Source organism: Zootoca vivipara, chromosome 16 (genome assembly GCF_965207765.1).
Source record: "Zootoca vivipara chromosome 16, rZooViv2.hap1.1, whole genome shotgun sequence".
NCBI lineage: Eukaryota > Metazoa > Chordata > Lepidosauria > Squamata > Lacertidae > Zootoca > Zootoca vivipara.
In genome coordinates, this window is record NC_142599.1 from 19,933,426 (window position 1) to 19,946,109 (window position 12,684).

A 12,684-nucleotide genomic window follows, 5' to 3' on the forward strand; every position below is an offset into this window, starting at 1 on the left:
GAATGTATCAAATACACTTGCAAAACAGCGAATGTAAAATCATGCTATATAAAACAGAGTTTAGTAAAAACTATGACACATCATGTGTTTTGTCTGTTGCAAAATATTTAGAGAGATCCGAGTCTAGAGAAAGATAGCCTGTCAAAAGACCCCTGAGTTTCAGGGCCTGCAAGATATAGATGCCCACTCCGCAGGTAACCCTGGGGTTAGCGTCCACCAATAGAAATTTCATGCGGTCATCTTCCAAGGCAATGAGCAGAGGAATTAGTAGAAGGAGCCTCAGTCTTATTGCGTCATATAGGGGTAAAAGAAAAAGTGGATAAAATCCTCTCTCTTTCCCTTGTTACACGGGCAGAGTCAAAGGTCCGGGGGGGGGGGGGAGTGTTGGAAAATATACCCTGTAGGAATGCTGTGGGAATGGAGTGGAAGCGGGCAAGTGTGAAGGAATTCCCATCATCCCCGACCACTGATCCTGCTAGCTAGGGATCATGGGAGTTGTAGGCCAAAAACATCTGGAGGGCCGAGGTTGAGGAAGTCTGTTCTCATAGGGGCCAACCCCTAGGGGCTGAGGTCCCTCCGGCCTCCTCAATAAAGTATTTGAGGAGGCCACCCCCCCCTCATTAATAGGCATTGCCATTCAAATGGAGTGCATGCACCACATCATGTGATTGATTTTGTGGGGCGGGGCTTACCTCCCCCCACCCCACCCCCCAAAAATTATTCAAGTTGGCACCGCTGAAAGCAACCTAGCATTGATCTGGTGTCCTCAAGATAATCACAACTGCTGTTCTCTGCTGTTAAGCATGCAAATGCACAGAAGACCTGCTGGAGTGACTGACAACCTCAAACATGTGCCTTTTAACTTTCAGAACTCACACCATCCATACCTGATGCTGTTCAATACAAGACATAACATTTCCATGTGTGTTGTCTTCTTGTTTCAGGTATGAGAAATGGCAGACTGATCTTTTAGGAACAGCTCCTGAATTACCTACCGCTTGAGAGAGCAAGTCCAGTGGTACCTTGGTTTAAGAACAGCTTAGTTTATGAACAACTTGGAATAAGAACGCTGCAATATCAATACTGCTTTTTTTAATTTTATAATACAGTACAGTACATTATTGCCTTCATTTTATGGATCAATGGTCTTGTTAGATAGTAAAATTCATGTTAAATTGCTGTTTTAGGGGTTATTTTTCATCATCTGGAATGGATTAATCCATTTTCCATTACGGTACTTTCTATGGGAAAGCATGCCTTGGTTTAAGAACACTTTGGTTTGAGAACGGACTTCCGGAATGGATTAAGTTCGTAAAGCGAGGTACCGGTCACTGTAAGTGTTACTATGTATTGAGTTATGTCTATTTATGGAAAACTACAAGCATTTTAAAAAAAACCAGCTCTGATAAATATGGTTTACTTGATTGGGTTCTTCCTTACAAGGAGAAGAAGAAGAAGAAGAAGAAGAAGAAGAAGAAGAAGAAGAAGAAGAAGAAGAAGAAGAAGAAGAAGAAGAAGAAGAAGCCAAACAAGGGACCTTCTGTTATAAGAACATAAGAAGAGCCCTGCTGGATCCGACCCAAGGTCCATTCTAGTCCAACGTCTTGTTCTCACAAAAGCCAAGCAAATGCCTATGAGAATCCTGCAATCAAGGCCTGAGCATAACAGCACTCTCCCCATTTGTGATTCTCAGCAACTGGTATTCAGAGGCATACTGCCTCTGACATTGGAAGTATTACACAACCATAATACAGTCTCTTTTTAAAAAACATTGCTGACACATCACTGGTTTGTGGCTGATGCTTTGTGATGTCACTGCTGCCAGAGCAACTGTGTGTCCACATCTGTGAAGGTGCCATCTGTCAGTAGAAGGGTATGGAAAAGTGAAAGAGGAGACACACAATCTTGAGTCTCACAGGAACATGGCAAGGGTTCAGCAGAAAGAACATTCTGAGTTCGAGTCCCTTATTCCCACCATGATGGCTCCAGACATTGACTGGTTGCACTGTCGGGCAAGCCTGTGTAAAGTTAACCTCTTCAGCAGTGACAAACTGAAAAGTGACAAGGAGCGGAAACTGGTCTGCTTTGTGGACGTCTCCTGCCTGAACGCAAAAGAGAGAGGTCAGAAGCCATCTACTAGCGAGTCCAGTGACATGGAACCTATTGGTGGATTTGATCTGGAGGAAAAGGAGATAGTTATAATAAAAGATGAAAACAAAAATTCAGCCAACACTGAAGGAGCTGTCTGCTTTTTCAAGCAAGGCCGCTGTGAGAAAGGCAATGTGGTGAACTGGCTGAGTTGTGACCTTCAGAAATATGCCGCCGGATTCCAACATGCGCTAACCCCTGCGAATATCCCTCAAAAACCCAACCCTTCTGATTCAGCAGCAGAAACAGTATCTCAGGACAGCAGTACTTCAACTTTCAACTGTTCTGGTGCCTAAAGAAGAGCCCTAGATGATCATTTCCATTCTGTCAATAAGCTGTGTCTTACAAACAGCCTGCAAAGAGATCAAGGAAGATCATCAATAAATTTTTTTTAAGAGTGAATAGAAGAGGAGAGAGGCTATTTCATTTCTCACTTCAACAGAGCTTGACAAACATAATCAGCAAGATTCTAGCAAATGAATTTGTAAGATACTGTCAAGAAAACCCAAATTAATGCTGCAATCATCTATACACATGTGCCTGCAGTGGAGGCTGGTTTATTAGGGCAAATGCAGGTACTGCCCAACCAATCTCAGTCTGCCCTCAGCCAGTTCCCATCTGTCTGCCTTCTAACTTACAACCGGTCCAGTGGGTGACAGCATTGCCCATTATCTTCCTTCTCCTTAGCCTCAGTATTGCCCTTGTACAATTCAGCAGGGAGGATGATGAGACAAAAGTAATATTAGTTGGCTCTGCCTGTAATTGGTTGCAGCTCCTCCTACTGTCAGGATCCCTGTATTCTGCTGTTCCAGGTCCCAATGAGCACCAGCCACCACTGCTTACTTGAGAGTAGGAACATATGAAGTTCTCATTCGTCTATCTAACTCAGTATTGTCTACACACTGACTTTCTGTATCCAGGGTTTCAGACAGGGCTATTGTCCAGCTTACCTAGAGATGACAGGGATTAAACTTGGGACCTTTGCATGCAAAGCTTGGGCTCTGCCACTGAGCTATGGCCTTTCCTAACTCAACAGTAATCCCCATCAATCTCAGTGGTACTTATTTCTGAAAAAACATTTATAGGATCACGGTGTACATGTTTCTAGTCAAACTTGTCCCTGTAGTTAGAGGTAGGGTTCTCATTAATTACAGAAGTTCCAGCATTGTGAATGATTGGTATTAACCCAGAAATTAAACAAACCTGTGGAATGAAATAGACATTTTACAAAACATGAAGACAAGGGTGAACAATGAAGAAAATACAGTTCAATTACACACCATGTATGGAGATTAAGGCTTAACTACAGGTGGGTGTGGTGACCAAGGCTGCAGTGCTAACCCTACACCTGAGAACAAGTCCTACTAAATTCAGTAGGACTGCTAAGTATACATCATTCATCCCCAAACTGCAGCCCTCCAGATGTTTTAGCCTACAACTCCCATGATCCCTAGCTAACAGGACCAGTGGTCGGGGAATATGGGAATTGTAGTCCAAAACATCTGGAGGGCTGAAGTTTGGATACATGGTTAAATTGCAATGATTTGGTAGAAGCAATAAGGTGGCCTCACAAAAACCTTCTGTGCGGTAGTTCCAGGCATAAGGGAGATAGTGTAGAGTGATTTAAGGAAGCACGAAGCCTTGGGAAAACTGAGTGTTGGGGAAATACATTAGGATGGTTATAAGGGTGAGGATGCCTTTTCAGTCTGAGGACTACATGACCTTCTGAACAACCTTCCAGGGACCATATAGAAATGGTGGATGTGTCCAGAGGCAAAAAGGGCAGAGCAACAAATGTACACTACCTTTGTGCAGTAGTTAGGGGGGCTGAACTAGATGACCCTTGGGGTCCCTTCCAACTCTACAATTTGATTTTTAAAAAAGGTTTTCTTTAATTTTCATATTACTTTAGGCCTAGTAAGAAAATAATTGTTTCAGAAATATACAACAAACAACATCAGTAGGCTGGTTTCTCCATACCTTTCTCTCTTCCATCTAGACAAGCAAGGGGGTCCAAAGATGCATTCCAGCTGGGCAAAAAATCTCAAGGATGCTGCAAAGGAGGGCCACTGAGAAGTGTGGCCTGGTGAGAAGGGGAGTAGCTGGGGAGGGGTGTGGTCTGGTGAGAGTCCCAAGGGTCAGACGGAGAGACCTGGAGGGCCTTGACCTTCTACCCCTGCTGCATCAGGACCTGGAGGGCCTTGACCCCTGCTGCATCATGATATTACAGCACAGAAGAAACCACAGAGCCTGGGGCTTGCTGATCAGAAGGTGAGCTCCCATTGCTCGGTCCCTGCTCCTGCCAACCTAGCAGTTCGAAAGCACGTCAAAGTGCAACTAGATAAGTAGGTACCGCTCCAGTGGGAAGGTAAACAGTGTTTCCATGCGCTGCTCTGGTTCGCCAGAAGCGGCTTAGTCATGCTGGCCACATAACCCAGAAGCTGTACGCTGGCTTCCTTGGCCCAATATGTGAGATGAGCATTGCAACCCCAGAGTCGTCCATGACTGGACCTAATGGTCAGGGGTCCCTTTACCCTTTACCTTTAAGAACAAAGGAAGGCAATACAGTGGTACCTCAGATTACAAACACAATTGGTTCTGGAAGTCTGTACTTAACCTGAAGTGTACTTAACCTGAAGCAAACTTTCCCATTGAAAGTAATGGAAAGTGGATTAATCCGTTCCAGATGGTCCGTGGAGTACTTAAACTGAAAATACTCAAACCGAGGCGTACTTAAACCGAGGTATGACTATAACATTAAAGATTTTGAAAGCAAAGATTAGTCTTCATCCTGAAAGGACTTAAGGAGCTATACTCTTCAAAGAAATGAAATAGTGTTGTTGGTGTTGGTGTTTTTTAAAACAAACAAACAAACCCAGTGGTCATGTCTGAACCCCTCAGACACAGCTAAAGTAGTCCTTTGGGTCCCAGCCAGAGTACAGGGCAAAAGCAAAGGATGGCATTGAATTGCAACTGAAATTCCTTTGATTATATCCTGTCAGTTTCAGGATTTCGGCCAAGTTTGCTAATCTTTTCTTTTGCAAAAAGATTACTAATTGAAAGGAAAGGACTAAAAATGGATTATATTTTTCTTTTATTTTTTTATACCACACATATACACTCACTGTTGAAGGACAGGACAGAAAACCTTATAGCCCAATCCTAGGCAGAGTCACCGGTAGATGCTCCCAAACCAATAGGTTTAAGATAGTCTCAACTTGTTAACTGGTCTTTAAACTAAATTCTTAAAATCATTATTCCTCAAAATCTCAAATATTGGATATAGAACAAGACCTTGCCTTATGTTCTTGCATGATATTTTGGACCTACAATATATTTTCTCTAATATTGAGTGTTCTATGTCAACAAACCATTCATCCATTTAATTTGCAGCCATGAGTCCATGTTACTGGTTCTGCCTTTCCCATCAGAGTGCAGATTTGAACCCTGATTCACAGCTTAGTGTGGTAACTCATGCAAGAAATGGATGCATGTTGTGGAGAAAGCAGAGAGGTTGAAGGTTTTCTTATCTCATTATACGGTACTAGAACTCAGAGTAATCTAGTGAAGCTGTACATTAGAAAATTCTGAACAATATTATATATTACTAGCTGGCCCGGCCATGCGTTGCTGTGGCTCATCCCTATGTTTCCCCCCACCCTGTCCCGAACCATGACGTATTCTGTCTCCCCACCCTACTTCCCTGCTCATCCCTGTGATTTCCCCCACCCTGTCCTGGCCCATGACCTATCCCGCCTCCTCCCCGCCCGTTCATCTCTGTGATTGCCCCCACCTTGTCCCAACACATGACCTATTCCATCCTCTCCCCCCCAACACCCACCCATGCGAGTCCCCACCTCCATTCGGCCTAGTTTGGCCTAGTCTGTAAAGGCGAGCCGGGGTGCTGTGGAGAGGGAAGGTTTTCTAGCTGCAGTACCAGTGTAGCCGCTGCTAGAGGGTGCTGTTTTGCAATCTCTTCTGGCTTCTTTTTCCCAGCATGCACTTTTGGGTGAGTTGTGTGTTCTGAAACACTGGGTTTGGTTTTTTTTACCTTGCGCAGGTGTGACATCTGTCTACGCAGACGGTATATGCTTCCTCTCACAGTAGCATGGGATGTTGTGTGCAAATTTGAACACTATCGGTCAAGCAGTTTCGGATAAAAGTGGAAACACACCCACAAGCCCTTTTTACATACAGATTGTATTTTAATAATGTTATTTATCCCCTTATTACATGTTTACATTTTCTTACGGGATTAAAGTTGAATTTTAGCCTGAAAAGTAACCTGAAAAAATATATAAATTGATTAAAAGCACACACAAAACCTAGATCCCTAAACTTGCAGCTGCTCCTATTCAGATCTGCCCCACCATTTAATCAGCTATAGCTTTTGGTTTACTGTATTAACCTACCAAGTAACACTTGCAGCCTTAATGATATGTTATGAAGCCAATTTCAAAGAACACACACATAAAGTCTACTTAGTTTTTAAGCTTATATAAATCAGGAAAGACACCCAAATCTTTAATTTTCCTGTATAGAGTGGCTGTCACCTTCTAAGCAAAAACGCAGCACGCGAAGCAAAATTGGGAATGATTGCAGTGGGCTGAGTCCACACACTGCATTGTTCAGAGCTAGCTGCGCTAAAACAAGAATGCCTGTATGATGAGAAGCATGAAAAGAACACAAATGACTAATGCAGGTGCTTTGTTTTTAGTGTAGGCAAGATCAACTGTGACAGGTATATGGTGTAGTGAATTCTTTTCCAGACAAAATCGCAGAAAGACTATAGATATGATTGCCCAGAGCTGTTAGTCTGAATCACTGCATTTGGGTTCTGCACACAGTTAAGATGTCCCCTTCCTAAGTGGCTGAACATATTTCTGCTTCAGTAAAGCTTGGCAGAGCCTCCTACATGTTATTTTATTTCTCCCCTAAATTTATAATTATGTGCTGCTGCCTTTGTCAGACTTGGCTCTGAAATCCTTTATATTGCTGTTGTTTCTTCAGTAATAAATAACTAGTTAAGTCTCTTGTAACCAGTTCTCCCCACTGATGTTTGTGCTGTTTTATAAACATACTTTAAAAAAACAACAACCATAATCTAAACATAGCAATAGCATAAAGGGCAGCCAAAACCAAAACAAAATAAACTCATAAAAAGAGGTCAAAATCCTGGCTTTTTAAAAAAATCAATGACAGGATTATATTTGTTTGTTTCATTGATTTATATACTGCTGTCCATCCAATGATCACAGGGCAGTTTACAGTATAAACACACACAGATATACATGGGCGTAGCCAAGGGGGGACAATCAATACAAATTGAGGTTCTACTCTCCCCTAACTAAGCCACCATCCTCACATCCAAGGCAAGTTGCTCAGACTGAGGAGATAGCTTTTGAGGCTAGGCCAGGAGTCAGCAAACTTTTTCAGCAGGGGGCCGGTCCACTGTCCCTCAGACCTTGTGGGGGGCCGGACTATATTTTGGAAAAAAATATATGAATGAATTCCTATGCCTCACAAATAACCCAGAGATGCATTTTAAATAAAAGGGCACATTCTACTCTTATAAAAACATGCTGATTCCTGGACCGTCCGCGAGCCGGATTTAGAAGGCGATTGGGCCGCATCAGGGACCCCTGGGCTTGGCTTTTATAAGGTCCAATGGGAATCAGCTGACAGAATGCCGAGGCCAGTTGGTACTATAACACAGCTGTACTGAAGCACAGGTGTAAATTTGGAAGGCTTGCCCTGATTCATGACCCTCATGCGCACACCTTCTTTCTTGCACTTTATAGAAAGTCCTGCCCATTTAAGTCGGACTTACAGAGGAGAAATTTATCCTGGCAATTGTTCCACTTTTGTGATATGGCCTTTCCCTGCCAACCCATTCCTCCTCAGCCATTAGCCTAGCCTAGCCAATATTTTGCTGGCTATGATGATCTTAAAGTCATTTCTATTTATTGAAGTGCCAGCTATTTATAGTAATCACTTGCCACTCTGGCGTAGCAGCCATTTTAAATGTGAGTGTTTTTGTAGTCCTAGACTTTAATGATGCCATTCCGCAGTCCACAAGTCTGCTTCCTCACCATCATAGTAGCCACAGTTGATATCAGCATCCTTAAGCAACTGTGACAGGGCTCTGGCGGGGTCCCCTACTGATTCCTGCCTCAGGCTCCTCCTTATATTTTCTCTGGCCTGGTACTCCAAGCAGTTAGATCTAGCAGCATTGCCTAGGCAGGGAGAAGAATGGGACAAAATTAGACATAGTTGGCTCCACCTGTCATTGTCTCTGGTCCTGCCTATCATTGGCTCTGACTCTACCTAATGTTGACATCTCTGCCTTCCAACCCATCAGTTCCAATGAGCAGCACCCACCACTAGACATCTCCATGCATGGAGGAGACTCTAGCCCAGGCATCCCCAAACAGCGGCCCTCCAGATGTTTTAGCCTACAACTCCCATGATCCCTAGCTAACAGGAACAATTGGGAATTGTAGTCCAAAACATCTGGAGGGCTGAAGTTTGGGGACGCCTGCTCTAGCCCATGGTAGGCAAACTAAGGCCCGGGGGCTGGATCCAGCCCAATTGCCTTCTAAATCCAATCCATGGATGGTCCGGGAATCAGCTTGTTTTTACATGAGTAGAATGTGTCCTTTTATTCAAAATGCATCTCTGGGTTATTTGTGGGGCATAGGAATTTGTTCATTTTTTTTTCAAAATATAGTCTCTTCCCCAGCTTCTCTACCCCAGTGTTTTTCAACCACTGTTCCGTGGCACACTAGTGTGCCACGAGATATTGCCTGGTGTGCCATGGGAAAAATTGAAAAATTACTTTATATATTTAAACATAATTTTTATTGTTTTTACAAATTACAAAGAATGGTACATACATGAACACCTTTTCCACCTTCTTCCCACCCACCCCCATGGGTCCTCCCCTGCCACAGAAGTATCCCACGCAGGTGAACAGTCAGAAGTGGTCCATTTTATGATTGGATTTCTGTCCTCCTCCCCCTCCCCTGCCCCCGAAGCCCCCCCTGCCACCAGGAAGCTCCAGTGAACCAGGGCAGTACGCAGGAGGTCATCCATCCAACCATCTATTGTCATACCAAAAGAAGAGAATACAAAAAGAGAAAAAGAGAAAAAAGAGAAGAAAAAAATGACAAAAAAGAAAAAAGACAAAAAAAATTCATCATAATTGTTAAATTCATAATTGTTAAACCATATTTTGTGGGCTTCCCCACCCTCCCCCCTTCCCCGGTTTTCCTCCCTTATTTATCATCTTCAACAGTTTCATAGTTTCATATTTTATAACATACACCTTTATAGCTTATACCACTTTTAAACTAACTATTATCATTTTCACCTAATGTCCAATCACTGAAAAATCAAACTCCCATTTTTTCTTCCCGTGCCTAATTTTTACCCCCTCTATAGGCCTCCATATTTTCACCTTTTTCCAGAATCAATTCACTTTTTAAACCTATAACTATTCCCAATCTAACCTTACACCCCCGAGTACCGGCTCCACCCCACCAATCCAGCAAGTTCCATGGTCAGCAGTCCAGTTATAATCCTATTAACCCATCCTTACAATCACAACTTCACTTTCCCTTCACCCCACCCCCTGTTTACAGTCTTTTGCCATCCAGGCCTCCATATCAGACCCCTGAGCTTCTTCTCTTCTCTGCTTAATTTTTCCTTCTTCCCTGTGGTCATTCTGGAGTTCCAGTAAATCCAATCGTGCCCCCCTCGAAGGGGAGGCACTCCCTCCGACTTTTTGTAGAATAAAAACATCATTTTTTTCCTGGTGGGCTTCATTTTGTGTTATATTATCACAGTCCTCATCCTCCTCTTTTCCTTCCAAATCACAGTCTCCATCATTGTCATTCTCTCTCTCATCTTCTTCAGTTTCAATAGCTTCATCCTCTATGAAATCATATTCTGCCATCACCATCCGGAATTGTTGCTGTAACTCTCGCTGTTGTGTCTCCTCTTGACATAGTTCTATTCTTACTTCCCACATTAAGGTCAAAACAGTCCGCTGAAACTCAGGCGAGTACCTTTTTGTTGACATAGTTCAATCCTGTCGAGGTCAAAACTTGTCACATGGGGTGGAATATGATCGCAGTTTATTTTCTCGACTCCATTTTAACAAGCTGGCTGCATTCTTCAAGTCTTTTTAAAAATAAAGTTCGAACTCACATTTCAAAAGCATATAGACCAAAAAGGAGTTTCCAAAAAGTCCAGAAATAAAGATAGAAATAAAATTTGACTATAAATCCTGATCAGCTCACTGGGTTGTCTGGGCTGCCGGCTCCCGAGGAAAAGAAAGGTCTTTCTTAGTCTTAACCTCTTTCTGCAGGGCATTCACAACCACAGTCTCTCTCCCCTTTTACCCTGCATTTAGGGGAGATTCTCTTTGATGCCTTTGAGGGATCCTTTTAAGTTAAGATCTTCTGTTTACGGCTTCGGGTTTCTGTTTACTGTCTCTTATGTTACCGTGGGGGGGGGGGTGGCTTCCTCTTTTCCCCCTCTCTCCCAGGTCCAAATTATTGCCTTAATTTAAATTCCAAACAATCCAAATTACTCACAGTCTATTCATTTGCTGAATATTCTTGGAAGAATTGGCCGCCTCCACTTCCCAGACACGCAGCTTCGCGCTCTCAGAGCAGCAGTGTCAGCCTGTCTGCCGCGGTTCACCTCCTCGCTCTCGGGGGCTTAAACAAAGCCGATCCGGGGAGGAGAGAGCCCGCTTTTGGCGCCGCCAGGAAAAATCCGTCCCCAAAAAGCTCGATTTGGGGCTTTTAAGGAGGTTTCGCTTCGCTGGAGCGATTCCCTCCACCTCTGAAGCGCCGAGGTCCGCTCCGCTGAGCGGACCCCCGTCTGAGCAAGATGGCGCGGTCAACCGGAAGCCTGGCGCGGTCAACCGGAAGCCGAAAAATTACTTTATATATAGTCAATATAGGCACAGAGTTAATTTTTTTAACATTTTCTAATGGTGGTGTGCCTCGTGATTTTTTTCATGAAACAAGTGTGCCTTTGCCCAAAAAAGGTTGAAAAACACTGCCCTAGCTAACAGGACCAGTGGTCAGTGTTGATGGGAATTGTAGTCCAAAACATCTGGAGGGACGAAGTTTGGCGATGCCTGCTCTAGCCCATGGGTAGGCAAACTAAGGCCCGGGGGCTGGATCCAGCCCAATTGAGGGCCTTCTGACGGTTCCCTCATTGTGAGAAGCCAAGTTGCAGGGAACCAGGCAGAGGGCCTTCTCGGTGGTGGCGCCTGCCCTGTGGAACACCTTCCCATCAGATGTCAAAGAGAATAACAGCTACCAGATTTTTAGAAGACATCTGAAGGCAGCCCTGTTTAGGGAGTCTTTTAATGTTTAATTGTTTTATTTCATTTTTCTGTTGTAAGCCGCCCAGAGTGGCTGGGGAAACCCAGCCAGATGGGCGGGGTATAAATAATAAATTATTATTATTATTATTATTATTATTATTATTATTATTATTATTATTGCCTTCTAAATCCGATCCATGGATGGTCCGGGAATCAGCTTGTTTTTACATGAGTAGAATGTGTCCTTTTATTCAAAATGCATCTCTGGGTTATTTGTGGAGCCTGCCTGGTGTTTTTACATGAGTAGAATGTGTGCTTTTATTTAAAATGCATCTCTGGGTTATTTGTGGGGCATAGGAATTCATGTGTTTTTTCAAAATATAGTCCGGCCCCTCAGAAGGTCTGAGGGACAGTGGAACAGCCCCCTGCTGAAAAAGTTTGCTGAACCCTGCTCTAGCCTCACCTACTGGTGACCTCCCTGCCTTCCATTCCACCAGTCCCAATGGGCACCGACCTGCATTTTCATTTCCCACAATGCCCCTGACCTAACATTCTGGGGCACTGAAGAATATTTTAAATGGTGGCTTTATTCAGCTACTCAGTGCAGATCAGTGTAATGCCACTCCAATCAGACTAAGCCTAACAGAACATGCTGCCCAGGGACCCCTCAAATATGGAGCTGCCCCTGTTGGTGGCCTGGAGGCTGTGATTTTCACTCTATGTTGCAACTGTGATTGTGCCTCTTGAATACCCATGTCTTTTGTGGTTTCCAGAACCATGTGGCATGTATGCTGTCAAAACTACTGCAAAATTCTCCTATGCTAACTAAAGACCTATTTCCTGGTTAGCCAGATGTACAGGCTAAGGCTGATGGGAGTTGTAGTCCTAAACACCCTGAGGGCACCTAGGTTAAGGAAATCTGTGTTAACAGGATCTGCTGCAGTGTGCATGGGTTCTGTTGCAGCCATTTGAAGGGTTTTTCCACAGATGAGTTGAAAGTAGGAAATTAGAAAAACACTGCTCTAGATAAAATTTAAATGTACTTTTTAGAGATATTAGCTACCGAGTTCAAGATCAAGGGGAGAAGTCTTTTTTTAGGGCATTTAGTTTCTTTTTTTTTCTTTTTCAATAGGAGAAACAGTCATCTTGTTATTCAGCTATTACAGAAGGGAACTTAGCAAGGGTGTCAG